This window comes from Mobula birostris, chromosome 2, assembly GCF_030028105.1.
Source record: "Mobula birostris isolate sMobBir1 chromosome 2, sMobBir1.hap1, whole genome shotgun sequence".
In the NCBI taxonomy this organism is placed as follows: Eukaryota; Metazoa; Chordata; class Chondrichthyes; order Myliobatiformes; family Myliobatidae; genus Mobula; species Mobula birostris.
Window position 1 is genome coordinate 196,533,069 of NC_092371.1, and position 19,321 is coordinate 196,552,389.

At 41.4% G+C, this 19,321-nt stretch overlaps 1 protein-coding gene across 2 annotated transcripts in view; it reads right to left on the bottom strand.

Annotated features, from left to right (window-relative positions):
• LOC140193994 (CYFIP-related Rac1 interactor A) overlaps positions 1 to 19,321 on the bottom strand; it is a 234,044-nt gene that overhangs the window by 93,328 nt on the left and 121,395 nt on the right. For both annotated transcript variants that reach the window (XM_072251281.1, XM_072251282.1), the window contains one exon: positions 6,618 to 6,672. The gene's annotated coding sequence lies outside the window, so the exon portion shown is untranslated. The remainder of the gene's footprint in view (positions 1 to 6,617; positions 6,673 to 19,321) is intronic.

Here is a 19,321-nt window from a genome sequence, read left to right on the forward strand (position 1 = left end):
GCTTTTTTTTTTACGATGTATATCGATGATTTGGATTATGGATTAAATGGTTTTGTGGCCAAGTTTGCAGATGACACCAAGATAGGTGGAGGAGCAGGAAATGTTGAAGAAACAGAAAGGTTGCAGAGAGACTTAGTCAGTTTAGGAGAGTGGGCAAAGAAATGGCAGATGAGATACAATGTTGACAAATGTACGGTTGTACATTTCGGAAGAAGAAATAATCGGGCAGATTATTATTTAGATGGGGAGAAAATTCAAAAATCGGAAGTGCAAAGGGACTTGGGGGTCTTCGTGCAGGATACCCTAAAGGTTAACCACCAAGTTGGATTGGCGGTAAGGAAACCGAATGCTATGTTGGCATTCATTTCAAGAGGAATAGTGTATAAGAGTAAGGAGGTGTTGATGAGGCTCTATGGGGCATTAGTGAGACCTCATTTGGAATACTGTGTGCAGTTTTGGGCCCCCTATCTTAGAAAGGATATACTGATGTTGGAGAGAGTTCAGAGAAGATTTACGAGGATGATTCCTGGAATGCAGGAACTAACATATGAGGAGCGTCTGTCGGCTCTTGGATTGTATTCATTAGAGTATAGAAGAATGAGAGGGGATCTCATAGAAACGTTTCGAATGTTGAAAGGGTTGGACAGAGTAGATGTGGAAAGGTTGTTTCCCTTGGTGGGTGAGTCCAGGACAAGAGGCCATAGTCTTAGAATTAGAGGGTACCCTGTTAAAACAGAGATGAGGAGAAATTTTTTTAGCCAGAGGGTCGTGGATTTGTGGAATTCGTTGCCACATATGGCTGTGGAGGCCCAATCATTGAGGGTGTTTAAGGAGGAGATTGACAGGTATCTAATTAGTCAGGGTATCAAGGGATATGGGGAAAAAGCCGGAAATTGGAACTAGATGGGTGAATAGTTTAGCTCATGGGGGAGCTGCGGAGCAGACTCGAGGGGCCGAATGGCCTACTTCTGCTCCTTTGTCTTGTGACCTTGTGATAATAAACTCTTCATGGTGCTCAGACGTAGTTGTCTTATCACATTCTTGTTCTTCCCACCTGAAATATCTAATGATTAAGTGCCGTCCATTCTACTTATCAAGAGAGCTCTCCCCCATGATACAGACAACGGTTTATATACTGCCAAAGGCCGATATTAAATAAGCACTCAATGCATAGGAGCCAATGCATTGAGTGCAATGATTAGCAACAAGAAACAGCGTACCCTGAAACCTTTCAAATCAGTGCCAGGGAAGTCAATCAGGATTGTTTGAAGAAATCGCTACCCAATTATCGTCAAAATATCACCTGTAGCATCAGGGGTCCCAATACACTCAACCACAGTAGGAATGCCTACTGTTTGATCACTGGACGGCGTTTCGGGAAATCTGATCGCCTGGCTGTCCTCCCCCTACCTGCATATAGGCAGAGGCTAAAGACCAAGGCTCCAGAGGTAAGAACAACAAAGAGGTGGTTGCAGGAGGCAGAGCAGTGGCTACGGCATTGCTTCCAGACAGTAGAGTTGACCAGGTTCAAGGACTCATCAGTGGATCTGAGTGAATATGCCACGGTTGTCAGGGACTTTATAAAGAGTCACGGATGAATGTGTCACCACAATATCATTCAGAGTCTTCCTCAACCAGAAGCCCTAGATGAACCACGAGATCCGCAGTCTGCTGAAGGCCAGATCAGTGGCATTCAGATCTGGCGACCAAGTAAATATAAGAGGATGAGGTACAACCTCTGGATAGCCATCTCATATACGAACTGGCAATTCTGGACCAATCTCAAATCACAGAAGGATGCTCAACAGCTGTGGCAGGGCTTCAACGTTATCACATCCTGCAGATTAAAACTAAGCAACATTCAGTAGGTGACAACAGGGCTTCGCTCCCAGGTGAGCTCAATGCTTTTTATGCTCACTTTGACTGACATGGAGGCATCTTCACAAACTCCCACAGCCCCTAATGACGCTGTGATTTCAGTCTCTGAGGCCGAAATGAGAGCATACCTTTAGGAGGGTGAACACACGTAAAGCATATGACCCTGACAGGGTACCTGGCCGAGTACAGAAGACCTGTGCTATTCACTGATACTTTTAACCTCTTGCTTCAGCAATCTGAGATACTGGCGTAAATTATACCAGTGGCCAAGAAATACGTGGTAACCTGCCTTAATGACTATTATCCAGTAGCAATTACATCCACGGTGATGAAGTTCTTTGAGGTTGGTGATGAAGCACATCAACTCCTGTCTGAGAAGCAACTTGGAACTGTCCAATTTGTTTACAATCACAAGTCAACAGCAGATGCCATTCATTTGGACAGTGAAGATGCATACATCAAGATGCTCTTCATCGATTACAATCCTGAATTCATCACCATCATTCCCTCAAAGGTAATCTATAAGCTCCTCAATATCTCCTTGTGCAACTGGATCATTGTTTTCCTCATTTGCTGACCCCGGTCAGTTTGGATTGGCAACATCTCTTCCACAATCACATCAGCACAGGTGCATCTACTTTCTTAGAAGTTTGCACAGATTCTGCATGCCACCTAAAACTTTGACAAATTGCATGGTGGAGAGTATACTGACTAGTTGCGTCACGGACTATTGTGGGAACACCAATGCCCTTGAAGGGAAAAGCCTACAAAAATTAGTGGATACAGCCCGGTGCATCACAGGTAGGGTCCCCTCACCAGTGAGCACATTTACAAGGAATGCATTCACAGGAAGGCAGCATGCATCAACAAGGACGTCCACTATCCAGGTCGTGCTCTCTTCTCGCTGCTGCCATCAGGAGGGAAATACAGGAGCCCCAGGTCCCACATCACCAGGTTCAGGAACAGTTAGTGCCCTTCAACCATCAGGCTCTTGCACCAGAGGGGATAACTTCACCGACCCCAACACTGCACAACCTATGGACAACTTATGGGCTCACTTTTAAGGACTCTACAAGCTCATGGTCTCAATATTTATTGCTTATTTATTACTATTATTACTTTTAGTTCCTTTTTTATATTTGCACAGTTTGTTATCTTTTGCACATTGGTTGTTCACCCATCTGTGTTGTGTGCATTTTTTCATTGATTCTAATGTGTTTCTTTTGTACTTACAGTGAATGCCTGCAAGGAAATGAATCTCAGGGAAGTATATGGTGACACATACTTTGATAATAAATTTACTTTGACCTTTGAATAATACTGATAAATATCAGGTGTAGATCATTTAGTAATACATGTTGCAGCAATATTAGACAATTCCATTAGAATGGAACAAGGGATACATTTATCCCTATTGCACAAGGCACAGTTAACATAAAATGCAATACAATTTATTTCAATTGGAAATTATGGAGCATGATAGTATTGATTAGCGATAGGTAAATAAATATGCAGACAGTAATGACATTTTTACTACCTGTTCAGTTTTAAAGTGAGTTTATTCAGTGCAAATATGTTTTCATCCTCTCAGACCTGATAATTGCCATCAATTTCTAGTTTACCTAGAAATAATCTAATTTGCTGCCTGGATGCAACAAGTTTGCATTGTAAACTTTGTTGCCATCTAATTTAGACTAAAAAGGTTAAAGTGCCATTTTCACAGAAAAGAAAATGTAATATTCAGATAGTTAAGATAGTGAACACCAGGTTGGTGGTGCTGTTGAAGGCATACAGAGTAATTGAAGACTTTAGAAAGATATGGATATGCTAGTGAAATCGACTGAGAAAAGGCAGATGGAGATTAAACCCTAAAATGTGACGTGATCCATTTTGAGAGTACTCACGAGGCTAGGGCTCACAGCCTGAATGGTAAGATCCTCGGGAGTTCTGAGGAACTGGGACTTCGGACAAGATCTTTGTAAAAGGCAGTGTAGTTAACTATTTCAGAGGCATATGAGGTGCTGGAGTTTGCTAGTTGGGGTATTGATGGAAGTGAAGAATTAATGCCCTTACATCATTCACTTTAATTAATGCATGCATGAGAAAATGACACATTATTGTTATTTGCTTCCCAGGTACTAACCAGAAATAAGTTCAGATCTAACTCATACATGTTTAAACAGGGAATGTCTACAATGCATTCTACCATTCACCATTTTGAGGCAGGCTGAGAAAAGAGGGTGAAGAAGTTCCAGTTTAGTTTACAACAGAAACAGTTACTAGCACATTGTGTAAAAAAAAACAAATATATTAATGACGGATGGACCCTGCATACGCCAGACCATTTGTTTCTTACAGTGGGGTTGGTCATGACCAGGCTGAACTCTTGAGGAGCACAAAATCAGAATCAGATTTATTTTCACTCACTTATATGACACAAAATTTGTGGCAAAAGTAAGTTGCAAAAACATAAAATTACTAAAAAAATACAGAAAAAATAATGCAAAAACAAAAGGAGTAATGTGATGGCAGAGGTGAAGAAGCTGTTTTTTCTGTCTGTCTTCAGGCTCCAGTACCTTCTCTCCAATGATAGTAATGAGAAAAGGACACATCCTGCATGGCGAAGGAACTTCGTGAGGAATTCTATACCCTGAAGCCTTTTGAACATGTCCTCCATGATGAGGAGGCTTGTGCCCATGATGGAACTGGCTGAGTCTGCAATCCTCTGTAGCCTCTTGAGATCCTGAACATTGGAGCCTCTGTAGCAGACTACAGAGTCTGTAATGCGACCATTTAGAATGTGCTCTGTGCACATCTATAGAAATTTGCAAGTCTTTGGTGACATACCAGATCTCCCCAAGGTTCAACGAAGTACAATTGCTGCTAATTGTTGAACCCAGAATAGACCCAGGATGTTAATAACCAAGAACTTGAAACTGCTCACATTCTCCTCTGCTGACTCCTCGATGAAGACTGGGGTGCGCTCTCCTGCTTTCCTTTTCCACAATCATTTCCTTGGTCCTGCTGACATTGATTGTGAGCTGGTTGTTCTCACTCCTGCATGCCTCATCACCATCTGAGATTTTAACCAATAATCGTGCTCTCATCTGTAAATTTATGGATGGTGTTCCTAGCCACTCTGTCATGAGTATAGAGAGGAGAGGGCAGTGGGCCAAGCACACATCCTTGAGGTGCATTCATGTTGATAGTCAGTGAAGAGGAGATGTTATCACTGATATGCACTGATTATGTCTCCTAATAAGGGAGACAAGGATCCAGTTGCAGAGGGACGTACAGAGGTTCATGTTTACAAGATTGGTGTTACTGAGTAATACTGAGGGGGCTGAGCTGTAAATGATAAATAGTAGGTTGACATACATCCTGCAGCTGTCTAGGTGCTCAAAGCAGAGTCGATAGACAGTGAGATTTGCATTCACTGTAGACCGCTTACAGTGACAGGCGACTTATAGGCGGTCCAGGTGCTTGCTCAGGCAGGAGTTAATAATCCTAGCCACCACCAAACACTCAAAACAGTTCATAATGGTACACTACTGGTCAATATTCTAAAGGGCAGCCACCCTACTCGTCTTGGGCATGGGTATTATTGCTGTCCTTTTGAAGCATATATCCTGTTTCAACAATACTTCAACCTGTACAATTCAGTTGCTCCTTTTCCCAGCTTTAATGGCACATCACCTGATCAACAATTATCCAGGGGGACAAAAAAAAACATGCAGATGCTGAAAATCTGAAATAAAAAAGGGGAATTGAACCGCAAAACAAAGTTTGTTTCTCTTTCCACAGATGCTGTCTGATCTTCCAGCATCTTGCATTTTTATTTTCGTTATCCAGAGCTGGCTTCTGTTTATTTACCTGAACTGCGTACTTGGAAATTAAGCCACCAGGTTGTTCCATTAGGTCTAAAATGGGACCATCACATTATTTTAAAACTTTTCAATTACTTTTATATTTTAAATAATGTTAAACTATTTGGCTTTATGTTTTTTTGGCTGGCCTGCCATGTTAGCAATAAACATAGATAGACTGGAAGATCCGAAGGCAGCACCATGACTAGAATAATGGCCTACTACTAATGCTGTGTAAGCAGCCAATCACAGCAGCTAAAGGCGGCACTCTTCCATTTTCGAAGGCAACTAGGTTCGAGCACCTTGCTAGTACAGCACATGTGAATAATATTACACTGCTACTTTCTACAAATTAGTTAAAATCTACAAGATTATTATTGCACCTGACTTACTGTATATACTGTGGTACGCAAGGAAATGGTTTTCTGCTATGTCACAAAGTAAAATTAATGCTTCTTTATATAATCAGTTTTCTCCATAGCAATTCTTCATTCTGGATTCCACAATGCTACAAACTTTAGTTTGGTCACAAATAATTTAAAATATAAAATTCATACAGCAAACAAAACATGGTGTTGTAATACTCACTGAAATACATTCTCTGGCCATTACTGATGTATTTCAGATACTGTACATATATATCATATAGTCATATTTGTCACAAATTTCCACATATTTGCAGCTGCAGATTAGTGATCAGGATCGGCAGTTTAAAAATGAAATTTCAACTCCTAGACACAGAACTTCTTTAACCAGATGATCATTTACTTCATAATTAGTGAAACATCAGTATAATTTATAAATGGTTTTCATCCTGTAAGAGAAGTAATTGTACAAAGCGATGGCAAATATCACCTTTAAAAGAAATTTTACCTTTCAAATTGAAGGTGAACTAGTTCCAAAAAACAGCAAGAAGTCTGGCTGAAATCTGCAAGAAAAAAGACAAATCATTAACTACTTAGATGAGGTGCTGTTGGGAAAAATTTTCAGCTGTAATTTCAGTAATTGTACCTAATACACGGTTGTCTTGCAAACACATCATGCAGGAAATTCTATTCTGCTCAATTCACAATAATCAAGTATAGATGTATTAAAAAAAGATTTGCAAATAGCACTTGACTTAAGGGTAAATAGTTCCAAAATCAATGACACCCATGCATAGATCAAAAGGCAAAATCTTTCTGAAGAATTGGCTGCTCAACAGACTAATTACAGGCACATCCCAAAGGGCAATTCATTCATTATTTCAGTCTAAGTTGATGTGCAGCTAACCACACACTGAAGCATCAGTGCTCATTTTATGAGCAATACATAATTTAAAGGATTCCATCCTTACAATGTGTTCCAAATTGAGTACAACATGCACGTTTAAGGATCTGAAGGCAATAGGTTGTTTTTTGCTATATAAAATGTTGAACTCTTACTGAGTCACCTTCTCAATCTATTTCACAGCTGTGATCAGAGTTGCATCAGAACGACAAATAATCATTTATAACAGTATAATGCAAACAACTCCTATCTATTTAAATTCTCATTTAAGTTTGCTGCTTGAATGTTTTGTTCATGTACCACTTTTCCAAAAATAAAGTGAGTAAGCACACAATTCTGAAGTAAACTTATGGAAACCTGTGCTACCACAGGATACCAAACTGATGATGAATGATTTTTTACCTTTTCCATTTACTTTCAAATTACGATACCTTGCTAATCAAAATGTCAATGGATGCCCAAAACCAGTGCTAAGTGGTGAGCACCTAAAGGTTGTGAGGAAATCTCCATTACATAGCCTGCATAAAGCACTGAAGCTCAAAGGGCTGATTGCACTCGTGGCTAATCATCAATTTAAAAAAAATTGCAAGGATAAATGCATGGCCTACTACCCGAGAAAAAAATATCATCTGCCCTCAGCCCAATAAGCACCAGCAGGTTCTAAATACAAAGTAGCCCAGTCCTGTCTGTACACTGCACGCACACTTTCGAGGAGGAGTGGATGTGTAGAAAGTAAGATTCAATCACTGCATAATTAATCTCCCGCACAGGCCAGGGATCACACGATTAACTACTTCACTGGTGCAGCTGAGTTCCACAAAGTTAATGAATGCACCCAGGCACCTTCCTGATCTGTGTGGCAGATATTGCAAAGCATGATATATTTCCTGAGCTATCAATCACCACTGACCTCTGCTTCCTACAACCCTGTCTTCAAATGGTAATAAGGTTATTCAGATTGAAGGAAGGCAAAATGTGGTGCTCCATTTCAGTTAGAACTGGGACCATTATTACTCGTGGTTCACATTAACATTTGCAATATCAAAATTTGTAGATGAAAGCAAACTGAGGAGAATAACTCAACTGCAAGGAAGAATACAACACCCACATTTACAGCTGGGTGGTTATGGAGCAGTTTTCTAAGACAAGCTTTTAACTGTATGCCAGTACGGTATACAGCAATAATAAACGATCTCTAATTTTCTGTTATAGAGCAGAATTAACTTGAAGATGCAAAGGAAAAATACCAGAGATATACCTAGTCTGAGGGGTGCAGCTGACAGAAGAGTTTGAACATATTCCAGTTTGTTATCAAAGAAAAGAAAATTGGGTCATCTGAATGGAGGTTTCTTTAGATTGAGTTGGGGAAGATAAATCTGACAGGACCATTTCCACTTGTGGAGGGATCCCAAACAAATAACCTTAAATACAAGTATCAATAGATCCAAAAGAATAAGAAGAATTTTATTTTATTCATGGAATGATTACAATGTAAAACTTGCAACCACAGGAAGTGATTGAGGCAAATTATATAAAGTCTTTCAAAATGGGAAACAATTGAATACACGAAGGAAAGAATAGAAAATAACATTATCACACCTTCTCCTGAACTGCACTAGTTCTAAGTGTAGTGAATAAAGTTCAGGAATTTACTCACTTGGTAAACAACTACTTTCTTCAGTCCACTCTGGGAGCTCTATCTGTGCATTCTAAGCATAAAATGTTGAAACAAAAGTTTCGGTATCCTTTATTTACTAATCCAAATACCTATGCAATTCAACTCATCATCAAAAGAAAAATAACCGTGTTTCTCATGTTAATATAAAAACACACTGCCACGATATTATAATTCTTATTAAATGTTCAGGTATCTTCGATGCCTGAGATGTACTGTCTCACAAAGATCTGGTGTTTTCTCTCAATGCAAGTTCAAAGCAATTCATTAAAAACTGTGGAAGTCTTGGCAAATGTTCAAGGGCAAATCAAGTTTGTCCATTAAAAGAAATTGCTAACAAACTACTGTATGCCAACAAATCTGGCCACACTGCCATTGTGCATTTGGTTTATAATTGTCACATGCACCATGATAAACTGAAAAAGCTTTTGTTTTGCATGCCATCTAGACAGAACATGCCATACATAAACACGAGGAAATCTGCAGATGCTGAAATTTCAAGCAACACTCATAAAAGTTGCTAGTGAACGCAGCAGGCCAGGCAGCATCTTTAGGAAGAGGTACAGTCGATGTTTCGGGCTGAGACCCTTCGTCAGGACTAACTGAAAGAAGAGCTAGTAAGAGATTTGAAAGTGGGAGGGGTAGGAGGAGATCTGAAATGATAGGAGAAGACAGGAGGGGGAGGGATGGAGCCAAGAGCTGGACAGGTGATTGGCAAAAGGGATATGAGAGGATCCTGGGACGGGAGGCCCGGGGAGAAAGAAAAGGGGAAAGCCCAGAGGATGGGCAAGGGGTATAGTGAGAGGGACAGAGGGAGAAAAAGGAGAGAGAGAGAGAGAAAAAGACTGTGTGTATATAAATAAATAAATAATGGATGGGGTACAAGGGGGAGGTGGGGCATTAGCAGAAGTTTGAGAAGTCAATGTTCATGCCATCAGGTTGGAGGCTACCCAGACGGAATATAAGGTGTTGTTCCTCCAACCTGAGTGTGGCTTCATCTTGACAGTAGAGGAGGCCGTGGATAGACATATCAGAATGGGAATGGGACGTGGAATTAAAATGTGTGGCCACTAGGAGATCCTGCTTTCTCTGGCGGACAGAGCGTAGGTGTTCAGTGAAACGGTCTCCCAGCCTGTGTCAGGTCTCGCCAATATATAGAAGGCCACATCGGGAGCACCGGACGCAGTATATCACCCTAGCCGACTCACAGATGAAGTGTTGCCTCATCTGGAAGGACTGCCTGGGGCCCTGAATGGTAGTGAGGGAGGAGGTGTAAGGGCATGTGCAGCACTTGTTCCGTTTACAAGGTTAAGTGCGAGGAGGGAGATCGGTGGGGAGGGATGGGGGGGACGAATGGACAATGGAGTCATGTAGGGAGCGATCCCTGCGGAAAGCGGGTGGGGGGGAGGGAAAGATGTGCTTAGTGGTGGGATCCCGTTGGAGGTGGCGGAAGTTATGGAGAATTATACGTTGGACCCGGAGGCTGGTGGGGCGGTAAGTGAGGACAAGTGGAACCCTATTCCTAGTGGGGTGGCAGGAGGATGGAGTGAGAGCAGATGTGCATGAAATGGGGGAGATGCATTTAAAAGCAGAGTTGATGGTGGAGGAAGGGAAGCCCCTTTCTTTAAAAAAAAGGAGGACATCTCCTTCATTCTGGAATGAAAGGCCTCATCCTGAGAGCAGATGCAGCGGAGACGGAGGAATTGCGAGAAGGGGATGGCATTTTTGCAAGAGACAGGGTGAGAAGAGGAATAGTCCAGATAGCTGTGAGAGTCAGTAGGCTTATAGTAGACATCAGTAGATAAGCTGTCTCCAGAGATAGAGACAGAAAGATCTAGAAAGGGGAGAGAGGTGTCGGAAGTGGACCAGGTAAACTTGAAGGAAGGTTGAAAGTTGGAGGCAAAGTTAATGAAGTCAACAAGCTCAGCATGCGTGCAGGAAGCAGCGCCAATGCAGTCGTCGATGTAGTGAAGGAAAAGTGGGGGACAGATACCAGAATAGGTTTGGAACAAAGATTGTTCCACAAAGTCAACAAAAAGGCAGGTATAGCTGATACCCATACGGGTGCCCATGGCTACACCTTTAGTTTGGAGGAAGTGGGAGGAGCCAAAGGAGAAATTATTAAGAGTAAGGACCAGAGTGCTAGACAGAGCAGAGTGGTGGTAGAGGGGAACTGGTTAGGGCTGGAATCCAAAAAGAAGCGTAGAGCTTTGAGACCGTCCTGATGGGGGATGGAAGTATATAGGGACTGGACATCCATAGTGAAAATAAAGCGGTGGGGGCCAGGGAACTTAAAATCATCGAAAAGTTTCAGAGCATGAGAAGTGTCACAAACATAGGTAGGAAGGGGTTGAACAAGTGGGGATAAAACCGTGTCGAGGTATGCAGAAATGAGTTTGGTGGGGCAGGACTAAGCTGAGACAATAGGTCTACCAGGATCGGCAGGTTTGTGGATCTTGGGTAGGAGGGAGAAATGGGAAGTGTGGGGTGTGGGAACTATAAGGTTGGTAGCAGTGGATGGGAGATCCCCTGAGTGGGTAAAGTCGGTGATGGTGTGGGAGACAATGGCCTGGTGCTCCTTAGTGGGGTTACGATCGAGGGGTAAATAAGAGGAGGTATTCGCGAGTTGTCGCTGAGCCTCGGCAAGGTAGAGGTCAGTACGCCAGACTACAACAGCACCCCTCTTATCGGCGGGTTTTATAGTAAGGTTAGGATTAGTGCGGAGGGAGTGGAGCGCAGAGCGTTCAGAAGGAGTGAGATTGGAATGGGAACAAGGTGCAGTGAAGTCGAGACAGTTGATGTCCCGTCAGAAGTTAGCAATAAAGAGATCCAGAGCGGGGTGTCCATGAAGAGCAGGAGGGTTGAATATGGGAGAAGGGGTCATTGGTGGGGGGTGGGAGAGTCCTTGCCGAAGAAGTAGGCTCGAAGATGGAGCCAGCGGAAGAAAAGTTCCGCGTCATGTTGAACGCGGAACTCGCTGAGGTGTGGGCGAAGGGGGACAAAGGTGAGGCCCTTACTGAGGACAGAGCATTCTGCCTCCGACAGTTGAAGATCGGAGGGGATGGTAAAGACCCGGCATGGATGAGAAGTGGGATCAGAGGGGGGAGGGGGAGGGAGGCTGGTGGTGTCAGTGGAGAGGGGAGGGTTGGGGTGAGAGGAAGAAGGAGCCTCCGAGGGCCCAGGAGTAGCTGATGGAATGTGAAGGAGACGGGGTTGCAGAGTGGTGGCCATCCTCTGGGCTTCCCCCCCTCCCCCCTTTTCTTTCTCCCTGGGCCTCCTGTCCCATGATCCTCTCATATCCCTTTTGCCAATCAACTGTCCAGCTCTTGGATCCATCCTTCCCCCTCCTGTCTTCTCCTATCATTTCGGATCTCCCCCTCCCCCTCTCAAATCTCTTACTAGCTCTTCTTTCAGTTAATCCTGACGAAGGGTCTCGGCCAGAAACGTCGACTGTACCTCTTCCTATAGATGCTGCCTGGCCTGCTGCGTTCACCAGCAACTTTTATGTGTGTTGCTTGATGCCATACATAATTACGTTGCAGAGGTTAAAAGAAACCAGAATGCAGTGTTAATCTCACAGAAAAACTGGAGTGCAGGTAAGCAATAAAGTACAAGGGCCATGCTGAGCTAGAATGCAGGACCAAGAGTTCATATTTCAGCATATGAGAAGTCTTTTCAAGGATCTAATTCCGTAGGATAGAAGTTTAGTGGCATGACATCCAAAGCGTTTCAAATACTAACAGGATGCATCTATAAGCCTTTGAAGAGTCCCTTCAAATAAAGAGATTTACATGATGCAAAAGACACAAGTAAGCAAATTACATCTCTTCATTTACTGAGGAAATCACTATTCTACTCTAATATAACAAGCACAATAATCAACAATCTGATGATTTAGAAGTTCCAACAGCTGGCTTTGGTGCTCTCCAGCACTCTCTAATTACCAGAGACCCAGTTCCAGTGCTGCCTTTCTACTCACAGGAACCTTGTGAATATAACATCTAAAAGAAGTGAATTTAAGCTGTTGTGATATTAATAGATATAATATCCAATAGTCCTAAAAATCTGCAGCATGCTACATTATCAGATGGTCAACCTATGGCACAAGTCCCAAAAGTGGCACATTGGATGATTAGAAGCGGCATATTGCACTCCAGTGATGATAATAAAAAAGTAAGCCTACTCATGCAGGAAGTATTAACCAAAACCCGATTTGTAGAAAAAAATCTATAACAGGAATTCAAGTAGCTTAGAGCTAGAAATGGGTTTTACTGAGAATAAATCTAAAACTCAGCAATTTTTTTTAGCGATTTTACTATTTCGTGCACATCTTTTGGCGAATGTTATCTTCTTTCACATTAATCTGTTTTCAATTAAAAAGAATATTCAATGAGTCAAACTAGGAAAGAAGGACTTTTGTTCTGCAGTCATTCCATAATTGTTCAATACACGTTTGACACTTGTTTGATCCTGAGGTCAGTTACCCATCACAGTGCAAAAGAAAATGAGCAAAAGAAAAGCAGAAAGTGATAGTAAGCGTGAATTCAATGAACAGTGGGAAAATGAGTTCTTATTTATAGTGGATCTGTCAGGAAAACCGTTGTGCACTGTTTGTGAAAACACATTCTCACAAAATAGAAGACGTGATCTTAATAGGCACTATAAAACACAACATCAGACTGAAATAGAAGGAAAAATGAAGCTAGTGCTTGGGTCTGAGTTACGGAAAGAATATGTGATTAAGAAAAAGGAAGAAATCAAAAGACAAAATACATTTGTTAAAAGTCTCATTAAGGTAAGTAATGTTTATCTTGTTTTTATACTAAATCAATTTATCATGTAAAAGTGCTAAATATGTCTATATTAACATATTCTTTTTACAAGAATTGAATGGGTAGGTTGTATGGCGTATCTGAACTAGTGCATGAAAAAATTGACGCATGGAATGTAAAAGGTTGGCCACCCCTGCCGTACATGGTTTTGCATAAATTTTAAAGTCATATGCTTAAAATTAGTCCTGACGAAGGGCCTCGGCCTGAAACGTCGACTGTACCTCTTCCTAGAGATGCTGCCTGGCCTGCTGCGTTCACCAGCAACTTTGATGGGTGTTACTTAAAATTAGGTTAGTGCCATGTAATGGGCAAGACTGACAAACAACGTTTATGACAATATATCTGTTTCAGCTTCTTGAATAGAACTGATGCAGCTTACTGCCTCAAAGTATTTAAGAACATTTTTAATGGTTTGAAAACAAATTACAATGGCTTGTGGAAGATTTTGGTAGTGGTATGCAATTGAATTCAATAGAAAATTTGAGCAAAGGAAATACTTCACAAAACTACCACAACCTACTCCAGAGGCGGGAATTTAGCCGAAAGTGGAAAATTCTCTGTAGAACCTTAGCCTGACCGTTGGAATTTTAATGAATTTAAATGTTAATGATTTGTCTTAACTTTTTGCTTGTCTTCTGGAATTGCCTTGCAGAATATGAAACAATACAGACAGACCAGTCCTCTTGGTTGCCAGAGAATAGTATTTCAAAACAGGAACTGGAATTGGTTTATTATCACATGCACCAAGATACAGAGAAAAGCTTGTCTTGCATACTGTTCGTAAAGTCGTTAGACAGTGCACTGAGGTAGAACAAGATAAAAGAATAACAATGCAGAATAAGGTGTTACAGCTTCAGTGAAAATGCAATACAGGTAGGCAATATGGTGAAAGATTATAACAAGGCAGATTGTGAAGTCAAGAGTCCATGTCAAACTTTATCTGTCATTTCTCTGCCCATAACTATAGCTAATCTATATCCTGCTGTATCATTTCACAACTTTCTACAGAGTCAGCAACTCCACCAATTTCTGCATTGTCTGCAAATTGACTAACAAACCCATCTCTTAATCTATAAAATACAAACAATACTGGTCACAGACGTCCAGCGCTATCCTGTCTTCTATGCGCAAGCCAATTCTGAATCCAAACCACAGTAACCATGGATTCCATGTATCATAAACCTTCTGGATCAGACTACCATGTGGAACTTGTTGAATGGTTTATGAAAGTCCAAGTAGACATATACTGCCCTACCCTTATGAATCAGTTTCATCATCTCCTCAAAAAACTCAATCAAGTTTGTAAGACGTAACCTGCATGGGACAACACCTGACTGTTCTGAATTTGACAATGCTTTTCCAAATGCAAGTCAATCTACCCTTAACAATCCTCTCTAACAGCTTCTCTACTATTAATGCGAGGCTCACCAGCCTTTAACTCCATGGACTACCTCCTTCTCAAGCAAAGGTAGCACCATTAGCAAATCTCCAGTTGTCCATTCTTCAACCTACAACATTTTGGTTGCTCCTCACTTCTTCTGTTTTTTCACATCACTTAGTTTATTTCACTCAGACGGCCCCTGCATTACTGTTTTTTGGATACAAGAAGTTCACCCTTACCAAATTCACAAATCATTACTTCAAAAATATGAGATATGGATTAAAATTTGTTCTCTCAGAACTTGTGAAAAGGAAGTACATAGGCACATATTTATTGTTTATCAAGTAAGCTTTCGTAAATGTATCTGCAAATCCCACAGCTTTGTGTTACAGAAAACTGAGATATTGTCCATTTATTAGGAATGTGACCCACTATAATGTATTCTATATAGGTATTCGAACCTATATTCTAGTTCATTGCAGTGAAACAACATCACATTGATCTGGTCTTTGAAAGGCTGACTTGAATTGTCAACTCTCATTTCTGCTGCCTGGTTTGCTTCATACTCCTTATCATTTATTATTACAAGAGCATGCATCCCCACCCCCAAATAAATTGTTTTTATTAACTCTTTTTAGATGACATTATCGAGATGGATAGTATTTTTTTTAGCCTCTGTACATTTTGACAGAAGTAAACAACGTTAAAGTTCACGTCTTCTCAAAAAAAGCTCTAGTTTCAACTGTATTTTTTTCTCCACTATTAACCTTCAGCAAATTCAAGACAAAATTTATTGAGTGAGTAATGAGAAGTAGTTGCATTTTTGCAACCTTACTATATAGCAACCATCTAATGGTTTGTCTGTAGAACCTCAGCATGCCTTGTTGAAATCACTTATTCCAATGTGTAAAGACTAGACAATAAGACATAGTAGAAATAGCCCATTTGGCCCATCAGGTCTGCTCTGCCATTTGATCATGACTGATTTATTGTCCTTCTCAACAACCCTATTCTTCTGCCTTCTCCCCATAAACTTTGACACTGACTAATTAAAAAATCTATCAATCTCCGCTTTAAATGTACCCAATGACTTGGCTTCCCCAGCTTTCTATGGCAATGAACTCCACAGATTCACCACCTTCTGGCTCAAGAAATTCTCCCGCATCTCTGTTCTAAATGGACGTCCCTCTGTTCTGAGACTGGTCCTAGACTCTCTCACTACAGGAAACATCTTCTCCACATCCACTCTAAGGTTTCGATGAGATCCCCCTCATTCTTCTAAACTCCAGCAACTACCAGCCCAGAGGCAGCAAACGTTCCTCACACATTAACCCTTTCATTCCCAGAATCATTCTCATGACTACATCTTTTCTTAGGTAAGGGGCCCAAAGCTGCTCACAATACTCCAAGTGCAGCCAGACCAATACTTTCTGAAGCCTCAGTGTTGTGTCCTTGCTTTCATATTCTAGTCCTCTCAAAATGAACGCTAACATTGCATTTGCCTTCCTTACCACTGACTCAACCTGCAAGTTAACCTTTGGGGAATCCTGCACAAGGATTCACAAGTCTCTTTGCACTTCTCATTTTTGAATTTTCTCCCTAGGTAGTAAATTGTCTATATCTTTATTCAATCTACCAAAGTGCATTGCCCTGCATTATATTCCATCTGCCACTTTTTTTGCCCATTCTCCCAATCTGTCCAATTCCTACTGCAGACTCACTGTTTCTCAACACTACCAACCCCTCCACCTATGTTTGTATCATCTGCAAATATAGCCACAAAGCCATCAATTCTGTCATCCAGATCATTGAAATATAACACGAAAAGAAGTGGTCCCAATACTGACGCTCTGCGGAACACCACTCATCATTGGCATCCAATCAGAATTGGCTCTTTTATTGCAACTCTTTGCCTCCTACCAATCAGCCAATCTTCTATCCATGCTAGTACCTTTCCTGTAATATACCATGAGTTCTTACCTTGTTTAGTAATGTCATGTGCAGCACCTTGTTAAAAGCCCTATAAAAATCCAAGTAAACAAGATCCACTGACTCTCCTTTGTATATCCTGCCTGTCATATTCTCAAAGAATTCAAACAGATTTGTCAGGCAAAATTTCCCCTGAAGGAAACCATGCTGACTTTGGCCTATTTTATCATGCATCGCCAATACCGTGAAATCTAATCCTTAATAATGGAGTCCAATATCTTCCCAGCCACTTAAGTCAAGCTAGCTGACCTATAATTTCCTTTCTTCTGCTTCCCTCCCTTCTTAAAGAGTGGAGTGGTATTTAGAGCTTTCCAGTCCTCAGGAACCATTCCAGAATCTAGTGATTCTTGAAAGATCATTAATTCCTGCATAATCTCTTCAGCTACTTCTTTTAGAACTTTTGGGGTGCAGTCCATCTGGTCCAGGTGATTTATCTACCTTTAGACCTTCCAGCTTCCCAAGCACCTTCTCCTTAGTAATAGCAGCTATAGTCACTTCTGTCCTGACACTCGAAATTCTGACCTTCTGCAAATGGCTTCCACAGTGAAGATGCGAAGTAGTGCAACAAAGCTTTCAAAAGAACCTGATCTGTTCCAGTCCTTCAGAGGAAACCAGAGATGCATCCTTTTGTTCTACTTACAATGAAATTTAGATGTAATATGCCCCATCAATTAAAGAACTACGGCCCAGAGTTTCCAATACTAAACACAAAATGGAAGAAATGCAAAATGTGGGCAGTTATAACAAAGAGATGAATATTTTCATAACTGAAAGGAACAAAGTGTACTCAAGGACATGAAATGACAAAGGAGTGACTTATAAACTGGCTATCCTTAATCTGCAGATAAAAACTCAACAGTTGATACAAAATAGCTTTAGCAGCTGGTATTGTACTTAATATTTTATGGCCGGCATTCCAGGTTTCCCCAGAGGTTTCTTTTGTAATGAGTTGAAAGCTTCACACAATCCATCAATATCCCAAGCATTGAGTTTCCCACTTAGAACATTAGATATTTCTCCAACCTTCTGCAAACAATTGGGATGGTGGTGAATACTTAAACACATCATAATGAGATTATTCGTGGAGAACAGTGTAGTCAAACTCTGCCCATCCTAGGACCTCCGTTGTACAGGGTCGACACTGCACGTTGTGTCCCGGCTGTCTACGTGATCGGCAAGCCAGGGCAGTAGAATGTGGAGAGGAAACTGTTGCCCACACAGGAGTCTACCCCTCTCCTCACAGCTGATGAGTCCAAAGGAATGGCAGAGGAGCTTCGCCCATAATGCTGATATAACAATGGATCTGTCGTATAAGTAACAATAGATGCATGCTAATTTATGAATAATCAAGGATGATCTGTGCAGAAGTTTTATACAACGCGCATTGTCTGGATTTCTATTGTTTGGCGGGTCAATCTGCCAAAAGAGGCAGCCCTAAGCACTGGCTAACTACCTGCACAGACATCATGGAAACAAAAGGAAATAAGGGATAAAACTAATCTGCAAAGTTAACTGTTTAAGGGAAGGCTCCAAAAACATATTACATTAGAATTATCTCAATAATTCGCATTATTGAGATGAGAACTGCTCCACTCAAGTTTTGAGTGCTCTGGGGTGGATAAGGCCAACGTAAACTCACTATTCCACTGTAGGTAGGGCAAGAACTTCTAAGCAGGTGATGTGGGAGATGGAGCACTCATTGCCCTGTTTTAAGTGGGCTTTGATGTGTTTATAAAAAGACTTGAGGCCCTCTGAGTCACATAAGACTGACTGGTCACAGGCTGGGAATTCCCAGGAGTTATTGTGGATATTACATTTTTTCCCAAGGCTTTGAGAATTTCTTCTGCTCTCATGGTGACCTCTTGCTATGACAGGTTTCAGATTACTTGTTTCAGGCACACAAACAATGTGACCTGCCTCCAGAAATGACTTCGATATTCCTAGCCTGTGACTCGTCAGACTTATGTGACTCAGAGGGCCTCAAGTCTTTGTATAAACACATCGAGTGCCCCGTCTCCCACACCATCTGCTTGGGACTTCTTGCCCTACCTACAATGGAATGGTGAGTTTTATTTTGGTCTTGTCCACCCCAGAGCACTCAGAGCTTGAGTGGAAGTGGTCCCCAACTCAATAATATGAATTAGGTTATTCACTAAAGAGGTTGCTGAATTTGCTTTATTTATCCTACCAATGCCCTTGGAGGATTTTTCCAGGTACAGTATTGGTGGCATCTCTCGAGTTAGTTTGAGGTGCTTGTAGGTAGTCCATGACTCTTAAGAGTGCAGCGGTCACAGGTACACTCTGAATGTTGTACTGAGTTTAGGTACTGATTTTCAAACTTCTCTCCCCAGAGGGTTGCAAAGATGCACAAGGAAATTTAATCATCAAAGTACACCTTACAGTAGTTTCCCCACTTGTCCTGTGGATTCAG